This window comes from Papaver somniferum, chromosome 5, assembly GCF_003573695.1.
Source record: "Papaver somniferum cultivar HN1 chromosome 5, ASM357369v1, whole genome shotgun sequence".
In the NCBI taxonomy this organism is placed as follows: domain Eukaryota; kingdom Viridiplantae; phylum Streptophyta; class Magnoliopsida; order Ranunculales; family Papaveraceae; genus Papaver; species Papaver somniferum.
In genome coordinates, this window is record NC_039362.1 from 96,509,044 (window position 1) to 96,524,734 (window position 15,691).

The 15,691-nt window shown below is 37.0% G+C and overlaps 1 long non-coding RNA gene across 6 annotated transcripts; it reads left to right on the forward strand.

Moving 5' to 3' along the window:
* The first annotated feature begins 299 nt into the window (after positions 1-299).
* LOC113282290 lies at positions 300-3,688 on the forward strand. Of its 6 annotated transcripts, none has more exons than XR_003326705.1 (7): positions 300-700; positions 831-865; positions 962-1,029; positions 1,393-1,461; positions 1,571-2,736; positions 2,831-2,944; positions 3,501-3,688. It is a non-coding gene; the product is annotated as an uncharacterized LOC113282290 (long non-coding RNA). The 6 variants fall into 6 exon arrangements; XR_003326702.1 differs by having other exon boundaries at positions 1,571-1,673; positions 2,666-2,736; positions 2,831-3,688; XR_003326704.1 differs by having other exon boundaries at positions 1,571-1,640; positions 2,666-2,736; positions 2,831-3,688.
* The last annotated feature ends 12,003 nt before the right edge of the window (positions 3,689-15,691 follow it).

Below are 15,691 nucleotides of genomic sequence, written 5' to 3' on the forward strand. Positions count from 1 at the left end.
ACGAGTTCTATAAGAAACTAGTCTCGTCATCAATGACAATTAAGCAGACGTACCTACACTAGTGAAAAAAAGGCTATCTGAGACACAAGGAAACGACACAAACTGAATATCGGAATACCGCCACATATCGAACATGTCGTTGGCTAAAGTCAAGTTATCGTTGTGGTAGGACTTTGGTTGACTTCTACAATGTCACATTGATAATATAGTTTTCGTGCAGGTATGATCACATATCAAATATCTCACCTTACCTAACCAAACCCAATGTGGATTGTGGAGAGAGAAAACCATTATTCATTTATTCTCCTCCTCTCCCCCTCTCCCCTTCTCTGGTCTCTCTTTCTCGTTCTCACTCGCCTTGGATCCAATATATCTCATTCCCCCTCACCTTTACAATGAAGAGAAGAGATTACTTCATCACCATTTCCTCTATCACCACAAATCAATCGCAGAGAGAAAAAACCTCTTTCTCCTTTAACTGAGCTCAGAAAAAAAACCGAAACTTACCAAAAATAAACCCTAAAGTTCCCAAAATTAATAACATATCTGCTAACCCCATAAATCAATTTTTTCTTATCTCTCAAATCCATCTACTATCTCACATAACAATTAACAGATCAATCGATCTACTCCATCAATTTGATGATTCATGTTCTGCTTTGGAATTATCTAGATCCGTACAGTTCTCAGAGAAAAAAAGGTATAATCACTTTCTCTCTTTGATTTATAATGCTTTATGAGATTTAGGGTTTTAATGTATTTATTCTTTTTAGGTTTATGAATTAGTCTGTACTTAGATTAATTTTTGGAGTTTTGCGTTTTGTTCACAGATTTGTGATGATAAGGGAAGGTGCTTCTTACACAGGTAAAAGCTAATTTTGCTGGGCATTTTTCACCAACTCTGACTTTTTTTAAAGGGGTCTTTTTTAGTAGTAGTTTCTAATGGTTTTTTCTTTTCCAGCAACCATAGGGTTTCGTTTTCTTCTTCAATCAACTATTGGATGAATCATCTTCATCTAACTATACTTGGTAAGAGACGCTAAAATTTTAATTTCTGTACTGGTTGTCTGTTGAATTTGATTTTATTTTGGGTATTTTTGGTTTCAATATTAATTACGGTTTTTTTTATTTGACTTAATTCTTTTTATTCCTCAGATTTCTTCTACTTCGATGGTTTCTGTCAAAAGAAAAGGAAACAATGTTGCTCTACTGTTGTTTGATAAAATGTCTTAATGAACTAAATGTCATGTGCCTTGAATTTGATTTTAGTTTTGCATTTTAAATATGTTTTGATCAGTTTTTTTTATTTATTTAAGGTTTTTGAGTAATGGGTCTTCATATTAATGGTTCATATCTGCCATTTTTGATGCATTTTGTTTTTTTAATGCACAGTTCATGGTGATATCCCTCCTCTTACTGTTGTTGCCTTGTGCTTAAGATATATTCAATTGATAAGTTGAGGTGAATTATTCATCTTTTGACGTGTTTCCATTGCATTGCCATTTTTGCCTTTCTTTATTTTCTTTTTAATTGAAGCTCCTTATAACTGTATATGTTTTGTTGTAAATAGGTCAGTGAAGAGGTTGAGTGATCTGTTGCAAAAGATGGGCCCTGCCAGCTTGGTCGGAAGGTGTAAATTTGTATGATATTTTTGTCCTTCAAAAATCCATTAGGTACAGGTGTAATTTAGCAAACTATGACTGACTTAGTGATTTCAAGGTGTGCATTATACGCCTAAGGTATACATATCTAACCACTGATTGTTTGCACGTCTTCTCCTAAACGAATTGAAGATCCTGATAGGGGAAAATCGCGGGTTGATTTAGGTTTAGGTTGGTCCTCCCCCTTCTTACTTGTGGGAAAGTAGAGGGAGACAAAAATGCTTCTTTTTATTTTCCAAGAGCACTTTCATATGTGAAACATGACTATTAGTGGAGAAAGGATGTTGTTGCACTTTTATATCGAATGCTTTTGGATTATATTAGCTTTTAGAAAAAAAATGTTGCCATGGTAAATTGACTCTGTGTTATAGAGAATGAATCGTCACTTTAAAACTTCGGTGTTCAATATTACATTCAATTGATAATCTACTAATTTTTATATAGGTGTGTTTTTGAATCCTTTACTAGATTTTGTTTCATGTATTGTCCCAACTCTCTAAGGATGCCTTTGTATTCTTAACAGAAATAGCCGTAGCTTTAGTTATATAATCTAAGATAAAAATATATATTTATCTTTGAACTTGTCTGTTCTTTCCTCCAAGTATTATGATGCTCTACGATTTTCTTTGTTCGTTTTTACTTTGATGTTATAGTTATGATATTTTACGGCCTGATTCAATTTCAGAAGGTTGTGTCGGATAGACAGAAACTCAACAGGTTTTGAATAAATATAGGCAATGATGACACCCTTTAAATAGTTTTATTCCTTAAGTAAGTCAATATTACATTAAAACTTAAAAACGAATGATCCTTTTTGTTAGTTGACCGAACTATGTTTAGATCAGCTTGCTCTGGAGTTTGGATGATATTGTCTACAATCTCAGGATTTAAGGAGATGTAATATACATCCACACTGATTTGCTGACATCTTAAACATATTTGTATTCAAGATTTATAAACGAACAAGTGGAAGGTGTGCTTATTTTGTTAAAAAATTGTTGCAGAGATTCGTTCGAATGAAGGAATAGGTGCTACAGGGACTAGTGGATGTACATTTGGTATATCACTATATAAGGTACTTCCTTTGCTTCTAAACTTGAATTTTTTAGGGAACCTTCTTTTGCTTCTAAACATCAAATTAGCCTTATGAATTTATTATGGAATTGTAGATTATGGATGAGCTGTGATGGATGCATTGATGTGCCAATGCTCATGCAAGTTCCAGCATCATTGAAAAAAATGATAGTTATACATAATAATCGTGTGTGTAATTAAAGTCCAAGGTAAGGCATTACTTACACATTTTGTTTGTTATGAAGTAAATTAACAACCGATGTGACCAGGCTTCATCTTTCAAGGTAAATGGGTTTTAAGTCTATTATTACTGCATCCTAAGATTTATTACTTGTTTAATAGTTATTTGTTTGAGGAAACAACCCAACGCTGCATAGTCATAAATACAATAGTACGAGCTTTACCCAGTTTGTTGTATATACATACTTGCAACAATTGTTTTATCACCTTTACTTGTTTAAAACATGTTAACAATTGAGAACACATCTTAATGATTCTGTATACAGTCTGAAGTTTTCTTTTTAATGTAGTATTGTTTTTATTACATATATTGATCCATGCATATCATGCTCCGAAGTACATTTGATTCGGTTTGGTTTAGTAGTGCATCTGAGTACAAGTGATAAAATGAATAATATGGAAGTAGACAACCACCTGATGAACACAACATCGAAATCTTACTTTAAAGTTTAGACTGCATTCACAATCGACCGATTTATATATATTCAAATCTGATGTATGATTTAATTTTTATTTGTTGATCAGGCCAGGGTTAGTTTGTATGCAAGTTCGGTTGTGCGTTGTTCCTCGAAGGTTCTCTGGGCAACCTGAAGATGTGCAATTCCAAATGAAAGTTGCGAAGAATAAGGCAAGTAAAAGTTCCAGATCCTGTTTACCTATTCATTCCACTTGAATACGTACAAACCTGTGTAAATCCAATTATAAAGATAAACAATATTATGCGAAAAAGGAAAAACACAAGACACCTGAAATTTTGTTAATGAGGAAACCGCAATAGCTGAAAAACCCGAAACCTTGTCCAGATTGAACACCACGTTGTACTAAGCCTCTACAGACACTATCCTACTATTAGACTTCAGACTGGAATGTAATTGAGACCGAACCCACCCTCCAAGCGATTCAGTTACTGTTGCTCCTTACGTCTCTTGAACCTCGCAAGGTTCTATGCACTTGATTCCTTTAGATGACGTCTTTTATAGCCTAAGAGTTGCTCCAACCAGAGTGAAGACTTTTGATACCAATTTGATCTAAATTAAAGATAAGCCTATTTGATTTCCGTTTAGATCAATGATCAAGGTATGGAAATATGTTTGCAATAGACAAAGCTAGCAAACCTCACAAATCCAGAACTTACAACTCCCGAAGAGCATCCTAGATCTTAACCACCTCTCAAGAACAATCTTCGAAAGATCAACTAAGATCGGTCGTTAGCTATCTATCTTGAGGAACCACAAAGTCTGAGACGAAGATAACTTTGTGATTACTATCTATCTTTCCTGAAAGAGATTACGAGAACCTTGATAACAAAAAAGCAAGATCAGGATTCACAAACTATCAAGGTAAAGATAGTCGGACCTGGATGCACGAATCCCCAAAGTGAAGTCTTTTAGTCGTAGACCTAATAACGTTTCATATAGGAAACCTAGGTCAATAGAGAACGACTCTAGAATCAACTAGTGAAATGACAAGGATAGCCAAGTGCAGTGTCCAGTAGTCATGTCCTGAAAGGAGACGCCAGATATGATCCCCTTGGTCCAATTTCTGAACTCAATATAGAATGGGCGCTTTCTTACTTTGTTGGAAAGCATGTTGAACCTACTTTCTTCTATATCGCTCCAGTGGAACAGAAAGAGGACGTTACAAAGGACCGAACAGATGCTCCATCCGGCAGCGCAACCACAATCTTTTCGGTTCAACCTATAAGTCTGATACCAAGTGTGAATGTCTATGGACAAAGTCGAGAGAATACAACAAGGTATACACTTGATGATTGTTACGCTATGAAACCGATTACTGTGGGATCACAATCAAGTGTCTTGAATTAACGTACAAGTGTATTTATTTGATTTTTTTATAATAAAACAATTATAATTTCGGAAAGTAAAAGTAAATCACACAACCTGATTTTGTTAACGAGGAAACCGCAAATGTAGAAAAACCCCGGGATCTAGTCCAGTTATGAATACCTCAGAATTAAGCCTCAATATAAAATAACAAAGCCAACTTCGTATAGTCAACCCACCGGACCAAATAATCTACCCTTAGTTACTTAGTTCCCTCAGTATCCCTGCCCCTACAACCTTCTAGTCAACGCACGTGAATCCCAAGCCAGAAATCACCATTTTGAGTCGCTTTATCGTCGTAAAGTCTTAAGCACTCAACTCCTTTTGATCGTCCTAACAATAAAGGAACAAAACTGTTTGGTAACTACTTCGATAATCTTTTAAGAAAAGATATGATGATTTTTAACAAAGGCTCTTCCGTTTAAACTAGTAAACTCATTTGTCGGGTAAGATCAATCAAGATCCGAAATAATCAGATCTATATTCACAACTATCAGATTCAGATACTGAAGAATACCTCCAAATGATAGTTGCTGATCTAAACAACTATATGATCAAATCTATCAAAGATATATTATATCTTAGTCGAATCCCAGTCGATAAATATGTGTGCACAAAATATCATGAGATGCAAAAACCAATCAAAAAAATATTCTTATCTTCAAATCTTCAATTGCCTTCAATAGTACCTGCACAAAAAAAAAACTTGATTCCACCTATGATCAATCGCACACAGAACGGAGTCTGTTAACAATGGATGATCACAATTTTTTGTTCAGGTCTAAAAACAGTTTTGAAGATCCCGTCAATACTTTAATATAGTTTGAATGACCTTATGTCAGAAGAGAAGGCTCTTCAGAATAATCAAACTAGGGGCAATCAAAGTGTCAACAACCGTTAGTCAATCAAATCAATAATCGAAAACTAAAATTGTTAGAGCATTTCTCAGTCGAACTCACAAATGTTGCTATTTCAAGCTTGTTGTAAAATTTAGTTATCAAAACTATATCTTAATTTCTAGTTTACTTTAGTCAAGTTTCGGATTTAGGATTAGAAGCCTGTATAGTTGAGTATCAGAAACCACCGAACACCCTTGAAGAATTAAGATTCGAGATCAAACAAAGACATCAACAAGGACTTCATCAATAAAGGTATGTGGTTACTGATTTCATTTGGATTCTTGTTCAATTCTACGTTTCTAATCTATCGAAACAAGTGCTTACTCTATGGAACAATTCCTATGACGGTAAAGTACATTTATGTATATATACTCGAGGTTATTTGAAACATGATTTTAGTGACAATAACCTTTATCCCTGGAAAGGTTCTCATGTTATAGTGAACGAGCTTATGAATTCAACGAGACAAGAATCACTCAATTCCGAGTCATAACGAAGAAGTCACGATTGATTTATTAAAGAAATAGTTATAAGTGTTTGTTGTAACTGTTGCAGTTCGTTAGTAGGAAACAATCCACGAACTGTTTGTGACGGTTCAAGATTTGAGCGCAAATACGTGACTAGAAGTCTATTTTAGTCAAGTTTTTGATATTTCCTCATCTAGGCAAGATGCTATTCTTCCGAACACAATTAATTGCCATATTAAAGTGTTTGTGATATTTTAGAATTCCTTCCTAAGTAAAATTGTGATTTATTCACAAAAATATAATTTATGCTAAAGTAGTTATTTATTTAATTATTTATGTTAGAGTTGTAACTTTGAAAAGACTCCCAAAATTAGGAAAGTCTTGAAAAAGGAAAATAGCTCAAACTTGGTTTGGATTCAAGCTACCTTTGCTTAGCTTTCAAGCTATCTTGTTCACCATAAATAAAGGGTTCGCGAATTGATGTAGTTGTTTACAGTGACAAAAAAAAGGTTTGTTAAGACTTGTAAAGATTTGATTTCAGAAATATTCTAATGCAAAAAATAAAGAAAATTGAATTGAAAGTGATATCAAGGTTTTAGAAATAACCAAGACTTTAGATTCCACTACTACATTGATTGATAAGGATTTCAAAAGAGTTCCTATAAACTAGAATTTTCTTTTTCTCTCTCCTAAAACTGCTCTGGCGATTCTAGGGGTTTTTGGCTTTTTCAAAAAAATAATAATTCGCGCTTCATCTTTTGGCGATCAAGGATGAGGGATCAATCTGATCCATCCCAAATGGATATGTTAACTTATCCTGATCGTTTAAAAAACAAACAACCGCTACCTACAACTTCAGTGGATTTGAGCACTCTACCAAACCCTACTAGGAAAGATGGCAAGCTTGATGTTGTCTTACCGGGGGCGTATTATTTGGAAGGGTGTGAGATTTGGCAGTTTAGTCTCATTGGTCGTTTGGATTTTAAAGGGATTAATTTTAATGATGAAAAGAAATCACTAGAACAACAATGGCAACCGGGTGAAGGCCGAGTTCAGTTTGTTCCTCTGAATAGGGGTTTCTTTATAATCAAGTTGAATAAACAGGAAGATAAGAACAAGATTTTTGATGCGGAGTCATGGATGGTTGATCATCAAACCCTAAATTTAATGCAATGGTATCCTAGTTTTGATGCTGACAGGCAGAGAACTTCTCATGTTACGGTGTGGGTTAAATTCACAGGTTTACCTATGGAATTCTGGATTGAAAAAACTTTGTTGGCCATGGTGAAGTCTTTGGAAACTCCTATAGTGATGGATAAATGTAGTTTGACACATGAATACAGATACTTTGCTTTAGTTTTGATTGATATTAATTTTGCTGAGCATGATACTGATGAAATTCATGTCTCGGTAGGGGGTTTGGATTTTTGGCAAGCTATAGAGATTCCTAAAAGGCCTAAATTTTGTTCTAAGTGCAAGATTGTTGGTCATTCTAACTCAGATTGCAGACGGAAGCATAATTAATTTTGTTCAATTAATGTAGTAGTATGTCGTTGGAGCTTAGCTTGTTAGGCTTCCAACTAGTTTCATGTAATAATAGTTATCCAATTATATAATAAATAATAATAATAATAATAATAATCGTTATTCACTCAATTCGCATTCTTTCTTCCAGTGGCGTTGCTCCACCTACCCCAGACACCTTGTTCGAACTCCAGCAGAAACATCCACATGCTCCACCTCCAACTATACCCACAGAAGCTGTTTCAGCACCTTCCCTGACTGTTGATTCCAAGGTTGTACTTGCAGCCCTGAAGAGCTTCCCCAAGGGGACATCTTGTGGCAGATTCGGTCTCCGCACTCAGCACTTGTTGGACGCCATGAGTGGAGCTGGTGCTGCGATTTCTGATGAGTTGCTGCTGTCGATTACTGGTGTCGTGAACCTGTGGATTGCAGGTAAATGTCCTCTTTCCCTTGGTGAATTTTTGGCCAGTGCTCCCTTAACCCCACTACTTAAACCTGGTGGTGGTTTAAGACCAATTGCGGTAGGTACCATCTGGGGTAGGCTGTGTTCTAAGTTAGCAGCTACTTCAGTTTGCAAAAACTTGAACAACTATCTTGGCAATCACCAATATGGAGTTGGCATTCCTTGCGGCTGGGAGGGTATTCTATACGCGGCGAATAGATTGCTTGAACTGCATGGATCTGATAACACCAAAACTATGTTATTAATAGATTTTTCGAATGCATTCAATATGGTTGATCGATCCACTATTATCCGTGAGGTAAGAACACACTGCCCTAGCATCTCTCATTGGGTTGAATTCTGCTATATGCAACCTGCCAGGCTATATTATCAAGAGCACATTCTCTCCTCGACACAAGGTGTTCAGCAGGGTGACCCTCTCGGTCCCCTTCTTTTTGCTTTAGCTTTGCAACCTCTTATCGAGAAGATTGCAACCACTTGTACGTTGGATTTCCATGCCTGGTATTTAGACGATGGCACCATCGCAGGTGACATTATGGAAGTGTCTAAGGCATTGAAGATTCTTCAAGAGGATGGACCAGGCTACGGGTTACATCTGAATTATTTTGAAGACGAAATTATTTTGGCTTTCTTATGATCCGAGAAGGGATTCTGATACTGCCTTTCCTGCGGATATTGGTAAGCCAAAAGATGGTGTTAAATTGCTTGGTGGACCAGTCAGCCTAGATATGAACTTCTGCAGTAATGTGGTGTTGAACAGGGTTGACAAAACCTCTCAGCTCATAGACAATATTCAAGAGCTGCACGATCCTCAGTGTGAACTTTTGCTTTTGTGCAACTGTACTGGAGTATCGAGGTTATATTTTTCCCTACGCACTACTTGCCCCAAGGCGATTCAGAATGTTGGCACGCGCTTTGATGATTATATTATGCAGTATCTTCGTCGTCTTATAGTCGGAGATGGGGCTGCTTTTGGCTTAGTCCAACAACGACTAGCCACTCTCCCCATCAAAGATGGTGGTCTGGGTATTCTTACTATGACAGATACTATGCAGTACTGTTACCTTGCATCTCAGACACAGACCCAGCATTTGCAGAATTCTATCTTGAGGCTGCCTGCAACAACCGACTTATGCCCTGGTTTCCATAATACTTTGCAGAGCTTCACACAAGCTTGTGGGATCCCCCTTCCTCATTTCAACATTAATGATGCCGCCCCCCAATACATGAAGTCATTAGCAGCTATCTACTTTGGAGCTATCAGGGAAAAGGTACCTTTTCGCTTTTCTTTATCTACACGTGAAGCTACTGTTTGGCAATGTAATAGATCTGATCATGCTATGGATTTCCTTAAGGCAATACCTATTCCTGGGCTTAACCAGGCAGTTGGTTCCAGGCAGTTTAGCTCGGTCTTACAATATCGTTTAGATATACCCCCTTTTGAGGAAGGTAGTAAATGTACCTGTTGCGGCAAACTCATGGATATCTTTGGCGATCACGCTATCCATTGTGCTAGCGAGGTCGGGCTTAAATTCAGACATGATTTAGTAAAAGATATTCTGGCAGACATGTGTTACAGAGCTAGTGTTGCGGCTAGAAAAGACGTTTCTTTGGGCGTCATCAATAATAAGGATTTTCGGCCAGCGGATATCATGGTTTATAATTGGGAAGATGGGAAGGATGTTTGTCTTGACGTCACTGGGGTCTCTCCGTTTACCAGTGCTAAAACACGCAACTTCATACCAGGTCATGCCATTTCTGCAACAATTACTCGCAAGAACATTAAATACTTAGATGTTTGCACTTCTCTCGGGTATGGGTTCGGTGTTTTGGCTTTCTCCACTTTTGGTGAGCTTAGTACGGATTTCTTAACTTTTCTGAAGAGATTAAGGAATTCCATGGCAGGACATGATGCCAACTTCAAGATATGCAATTCTCTTTTTCATAGGCTAGGGATCGTTATTCAAAAAGGTGTTGGTGCCCAACTTGTTGCTAGGCTACTCACCATCTCTTGGAATATTGATTTTGATTATCAATAATAATAATAATAATAATAAAAGGGTGTTGGTTCTCAGCTTGTAGCTAGGTTACCAACACTTTCCATGTAATATTACTCTTTTCCCTATTTTCAATAAAAGCCCTCAGAGGTACGTTTCAATAATAATAATAATAATAATAATTGAACAAAATTAATTATGCTAGTCAAAAAAACAAAAATAAAAAATAATAAAAAATATAATAATAATAATAATATGTTGCTAGTCAAGATGCCAATTGTAAAGTAGGAGGGTCTCTTTTTCATAGAATAGGTATAACTATTCAAAAGGGAGTCGGTGCCCAGATTGTTGCTAGGCTACCAACACCCTCGATGTAAAAAGCTGACTTTGTAATATGTTCTTTTCATAATAAAAAAAAAAAAAAAAAAAAAAAAAAATAATAATAATAATAATAATAATAATAATAACAATACTGGTTTGAGGATACGAGCCAGTATTGTTACTTGGCTTCACTTACTCAGACTAACCACTTGCAGACTAATATTCTGAATGTCGTGGACATTTCAGCCCCTAGCCACAATTACCAACATGCTCTCAACAAGTTTATGCATGCCTGCGGTCTTTCTTCTTTCAGCATCAGTTCTACTTCCCCGCATCTTATGAAAACTTTGGCAGCCCAGTTCTTTGATGTTGTTAAGAAAGAGATACCAGCTAAGTTCCAGTTGACAACGAGAGATGCAGTTTTGTGGCAAAGTAATCAACTCGATCACGCGACTACCTGAAATCCATTCCAATTGCCGTCCTTAACCAATCACTCGGACCTAGGCAGTTCTGTGCCGTAGCTCAATATCGGCTTGGCATTCCACTATTTGCTGAAGATAGCACTTACTCTTGTTTTGGTCGCGACATGGACGTATTTTAGTGATCATGCACTCCACTGTGCAAGCGAAGTTGGCTTTAAATTTCGTCACGATTTGGTACGACGTTATCATGGATATTTGCTATCGATGCGGCATTGCGGCTAGGAAAGAATTCTCTTTGGGATTTCTTTCTGAACAAGACACAGCTCTCAAGCCTGCTGACATATTCATACACAATCGGGAAAATGGACAAGATACTTGCTTTGACGTCACCGGAGTTTCTCCTTTCACCGACGGTGGAATTCGTTGCTTCACACCGGGGCACGCTATTTATGCGGCGGTTGCACGTAAATGCAACAATACCTAGCCAAGTGCACATCTCAAGGATACCGGTTTTATGCCTTGGCCTTCTCGACGATGGGGGAGCTTGGAGAGGACCTTGTTTTGTTGTTGAGGAGATTGAAGAATTGCATGACTAACTATGATACTAACAACAAAGTAAGAGGTTTGCTTTTCAATAGGATATGTTTGGCTATCCAAAAGGGTGTTGGTGCACAGATTGTTGCCCGACTTCCTCCCATTCACGTGTAAATAATAATAATATTAATATTAATTTTATAATAATAATAATGGGTAGCTACAGATTTCAGGTATTGAACATCGGAACTTTTTTTTTGTTAAGCCCAAGGTTTATTATAACAAAAAAACGTAATTACAAGAATTACAAGATGGGAGGCTCAAGGCCTCCCCACCCCCATAAATCAAAGGGGCAGGAAAACTCGAAAAGCTCATAAACACAAATAAAAAACATAAAGTGAAAAACTAGGAACATTAAAATCGTTTGCGCCCCTTGTTTCCAACTCTAAAATTCCTCTTCTTAGAATGAAGACCAGCAATTATTTGTGTCAAATCAAGGTCTCCATAAGGATGCTTTTATTCATCTTCATAAATATCATCATATTCATCCTCATCTGAAGCATAATTACCACCAGGAATAAGCTTAATAGGAGATTGAGCTTTTTTCTTAGGTGCCATTCTATCCATTAGTTCCTTTTTTTCCTTGAAATAGTCTTGTCGAAAGGCTGAATTCCTAATAAAATTTTCACGCACTTCAACATTCTCAATGTTATTTGCCTCCTCTAATTCCTCCATAGATAAAATATTATTAATATCAAACCCGGTTGTTGTTTCCTTGTTATGATCATTGTCGCAACCTAGAGATTCCTCATTGGCCTTATTGAACTCCAAGCTAGCATTAGATTGCAAAGACCGCAAGGCCAACAATTTTGCAGCTTTCTTGGCCACTTTTCTAGCTTGTTTCCTTGCTATAATATCTTCATCAACTTCACCCCATTCTTTCGAACCCATACTAATGTTTAAGTCACTAGAATCATCTTGTTCCTCCTCCACCAAAACCTCACTAGAATCATTAGCAAGGCCTAACTCAGAAGCTAGAGCACCATACTTGTTATTCACCACTAATTCAGATTGAAAAAGTGCATCCACATAAGGAGTTTCCAAAGATTTAAATTTAAAAGGTGTACCCTTAGTAGGGGAGTTCTTACCTTTAACTGTTTTCCAATCCTGTTCAGATGACTCTTATTTATAACTAGCCTCAGAATTAGTCACGGCTTGATTTTCAGCTTGCTTGGCATGCTTATTCTTATTCACGGACTCTGACTTGGAATAAGTTTTCAAAACCGAGTTGGATACAGACCCTGGCTTTGTATTCAAACCTGGAGAGATATTCAAGGCCTGAGTATGACAATTCACGGACATAATCTCAGAGTTTTCCTTGTACATGATCTGCTGCTGAGTTTCCAAAACCAAGTTTTGCTTGGATACAGACTCAGAGTTCTTATTGGGCACGGAAGTTTGCTTCTGCATAACCAAGCTAGATTCCACGTTATTCCTTGACTGAGTTTGCTTGCTAGTAATCTTCGGATTACTTTGCATACTATCTGACGGAACAGCTTCATGAACTGCATGAACATAATTTTTACGTGCTGCAATATCCTTTTTTGCTGCAATTGCATTTTTACATCTTATTAGTTTGAGCTGAGCTTCACGATACTCAACAAAAGAGCTGTTAAGCTCATCCTCCAATTGTTTATCCTCAGCTAATTCTTTCTCTTGATGTGAAGAAAATCCAACACCTTGGTAAGTTTGTGCTGTAATAGCACCAACAGACTGAATACCTTCCTTTGCTACAATATTATTGACGTTCTCTGCATGGTTTTCATGGGAAACAATAACTTCAGAATGAATGCCCTTGTCTGCATTGGAACCATTACCATTCACGTTATTTTTTCCACGTACTTATCTCCATGCATACTTTTTATTTGGATTGTTAACCTCTTTATCATCTTTTTGAGGTTTTTGAGACATATTAGAAGATTTAGAACCTCCCAAAAGCTTGCGAGCAGCAAGAAAATTTTCGAACTTATGACCCATAAACTTATAATGTGTGCAAAACTTGATATTCTCCAAATCCTGAACTTCAACATATTGCCAAAACTCATTGCCATTAGCTTTCAAACGAATTCTTTTAGGAATTGGTTTAGCAAAATCAATATCAATACGCACAGCAGCATAGTTTCCAACATCATGATCCAAAGTTTTCTGATCAATAACAATTGGCTTCCGAAGAATTTTTGCAATAGATAATAGAATCCTTTTTGTCCATAATTTTATGTACAAGCCAGGGAAACTAACCCAAACAGAAGCGAAAGATGTATTTTTCCTCTCCGGATCAACATTAGGGCAAAAGTTAAAAACCCTAAGAGTTTGTTGCTGAACCGTCCATGAATCTCCATGCCAAACTCGTTCTTTGTCTTCCTTAGATATCAACTTGATGATGAAAAAACCTTTTGTCATAGGAACAAGTTTGCACCTTCCAGTACCAATTCCCCATTGTTCTTCCAAATTTTTTTGCACCTCATTAATTTCAAGCCTTTAAAATTCAGTCTCCCAATAAGACTGAATTGAAAAATCTCACACCCTTCTTGTGTAAGTTCTAAAGGTAAATCCAAGGCTGGTTCCTTTTCACACAAAGATGCATCATGTAGAGATAATAAATCAGAATCATTTAGCATATACGGTTTTTTACCCTAACCAAATCAGCAAAAGACACGGTTTTATTCTCATTAGGATTTTTAGAAGAATCAGAAGTTTCCCCCATCTTGAATCACCTAAAATATGATCCAAGATGAAGGAGTGGACGTGAGAAATATGAAACCCTAAAAAAATCGCCAAAAAATTTTGGAGAGAAAATTTCACATTAGAGAGAGGAAGCGTCTGAATATTGAGCATCAGAACGCACATGAAATAAGTAAGGCGAGTGGTGATAATGTTCCAGCACAGTCTACTACTGGGAAAGATTGGCAAGAAGCTAGACGCAGGAAAGGGAAGACATCCCCGATCATTCCTGTCGTTCCTGAACTTGTTAGCAGTTTACCAAACAATATACATAATTCAGTCGTGCATGGCCGGAATGTTAATACTGCTCCGGTGATTCCTGTTCGGGAGGAGGGTGAAATTGTGTCAGGGAGTGTTCAAGTGACTGTTGAGGAACAATTGCAGGATAAGTTAACTAAGTCTGAAGATGTATTTCGCTCTGCCTATGTTGAATTATCAAGAACTAAACGAAAGGAAGCTGTGTATGCAGCATTAGTTTCTGGTGCTACAGGAAGTATGCCTAGTACTAAGTCTCTTATGAATTCTAAAGCGAGGGAGAGTAGGAATTCATGGGCTGATAGGACTGAGGTTAATTCTTCCGACACTCCTTTAACTGATGCATTGTATGTTCATGAGAGTATTGTTTCGCCAAATAGGTTTGACGTGCTTAATGCAGAGGTTGGCTTACTTGGTGATACAGTATTGGAGGTAAGTTCTATCCCAGATTTTGATACTTTTCCAGGTAAGTGGTCTTCTAAGAAACCGATCATTCTTTCTCGAAATACTTTTATTCATGGTGTTTCCCGGATTACTGGGACTGCTAATCTGATAATACTTCGGATTAAGTGGGTAAGACATTGCCTTCTAAAACAAAGACTGAAGATGGATTACCAAAGAGAGACACTGCAAGACCTGCGCAGGGAGTTAAGTTAAACAACCAAAACTCTGTGGTTTCCCAATGAGTGTTTTATTATGGAATATAAATTGGATTGTGCGGGATGAAACACAATGTTAACTTGGGGAGTTAGTTAAAATTCATAAGCCTGACATTATTGGCATTGCTGAGCCAAGAGTGTCGGTTTCTTCCAGATCTTTGATACGTTTTCAGTTGGATGGCTTTAGTAATACAATTTTTCATAACTCTACGGATCGTACGATTGGGAATCTTTGGGTGATGTGGTCTAGGGATATTTCAGATCCGATGATTTTGAATACTTCTCGTCAGGCTATTACTATTGGTGTTGATGGTGTTATGATTTCTTTGGTTCATGCTAGTAGTTTGCAAGTTACTAGAAGGGATCTTTGGAGGCAGCTCAATTTGGGTGACCAGCAGGTTCCTTGGTTGGTCATTGGCGATTTTAATTGTGTTCTCCGTAATGAAGAAAAGAAGGATGGTGTTATTCCAAGAACAGATGTGGTGAATGAGTTTAATGATTGGATGGATTATAATAATCTTTTTGAATATGAATCTTTGGGTTGCAATTT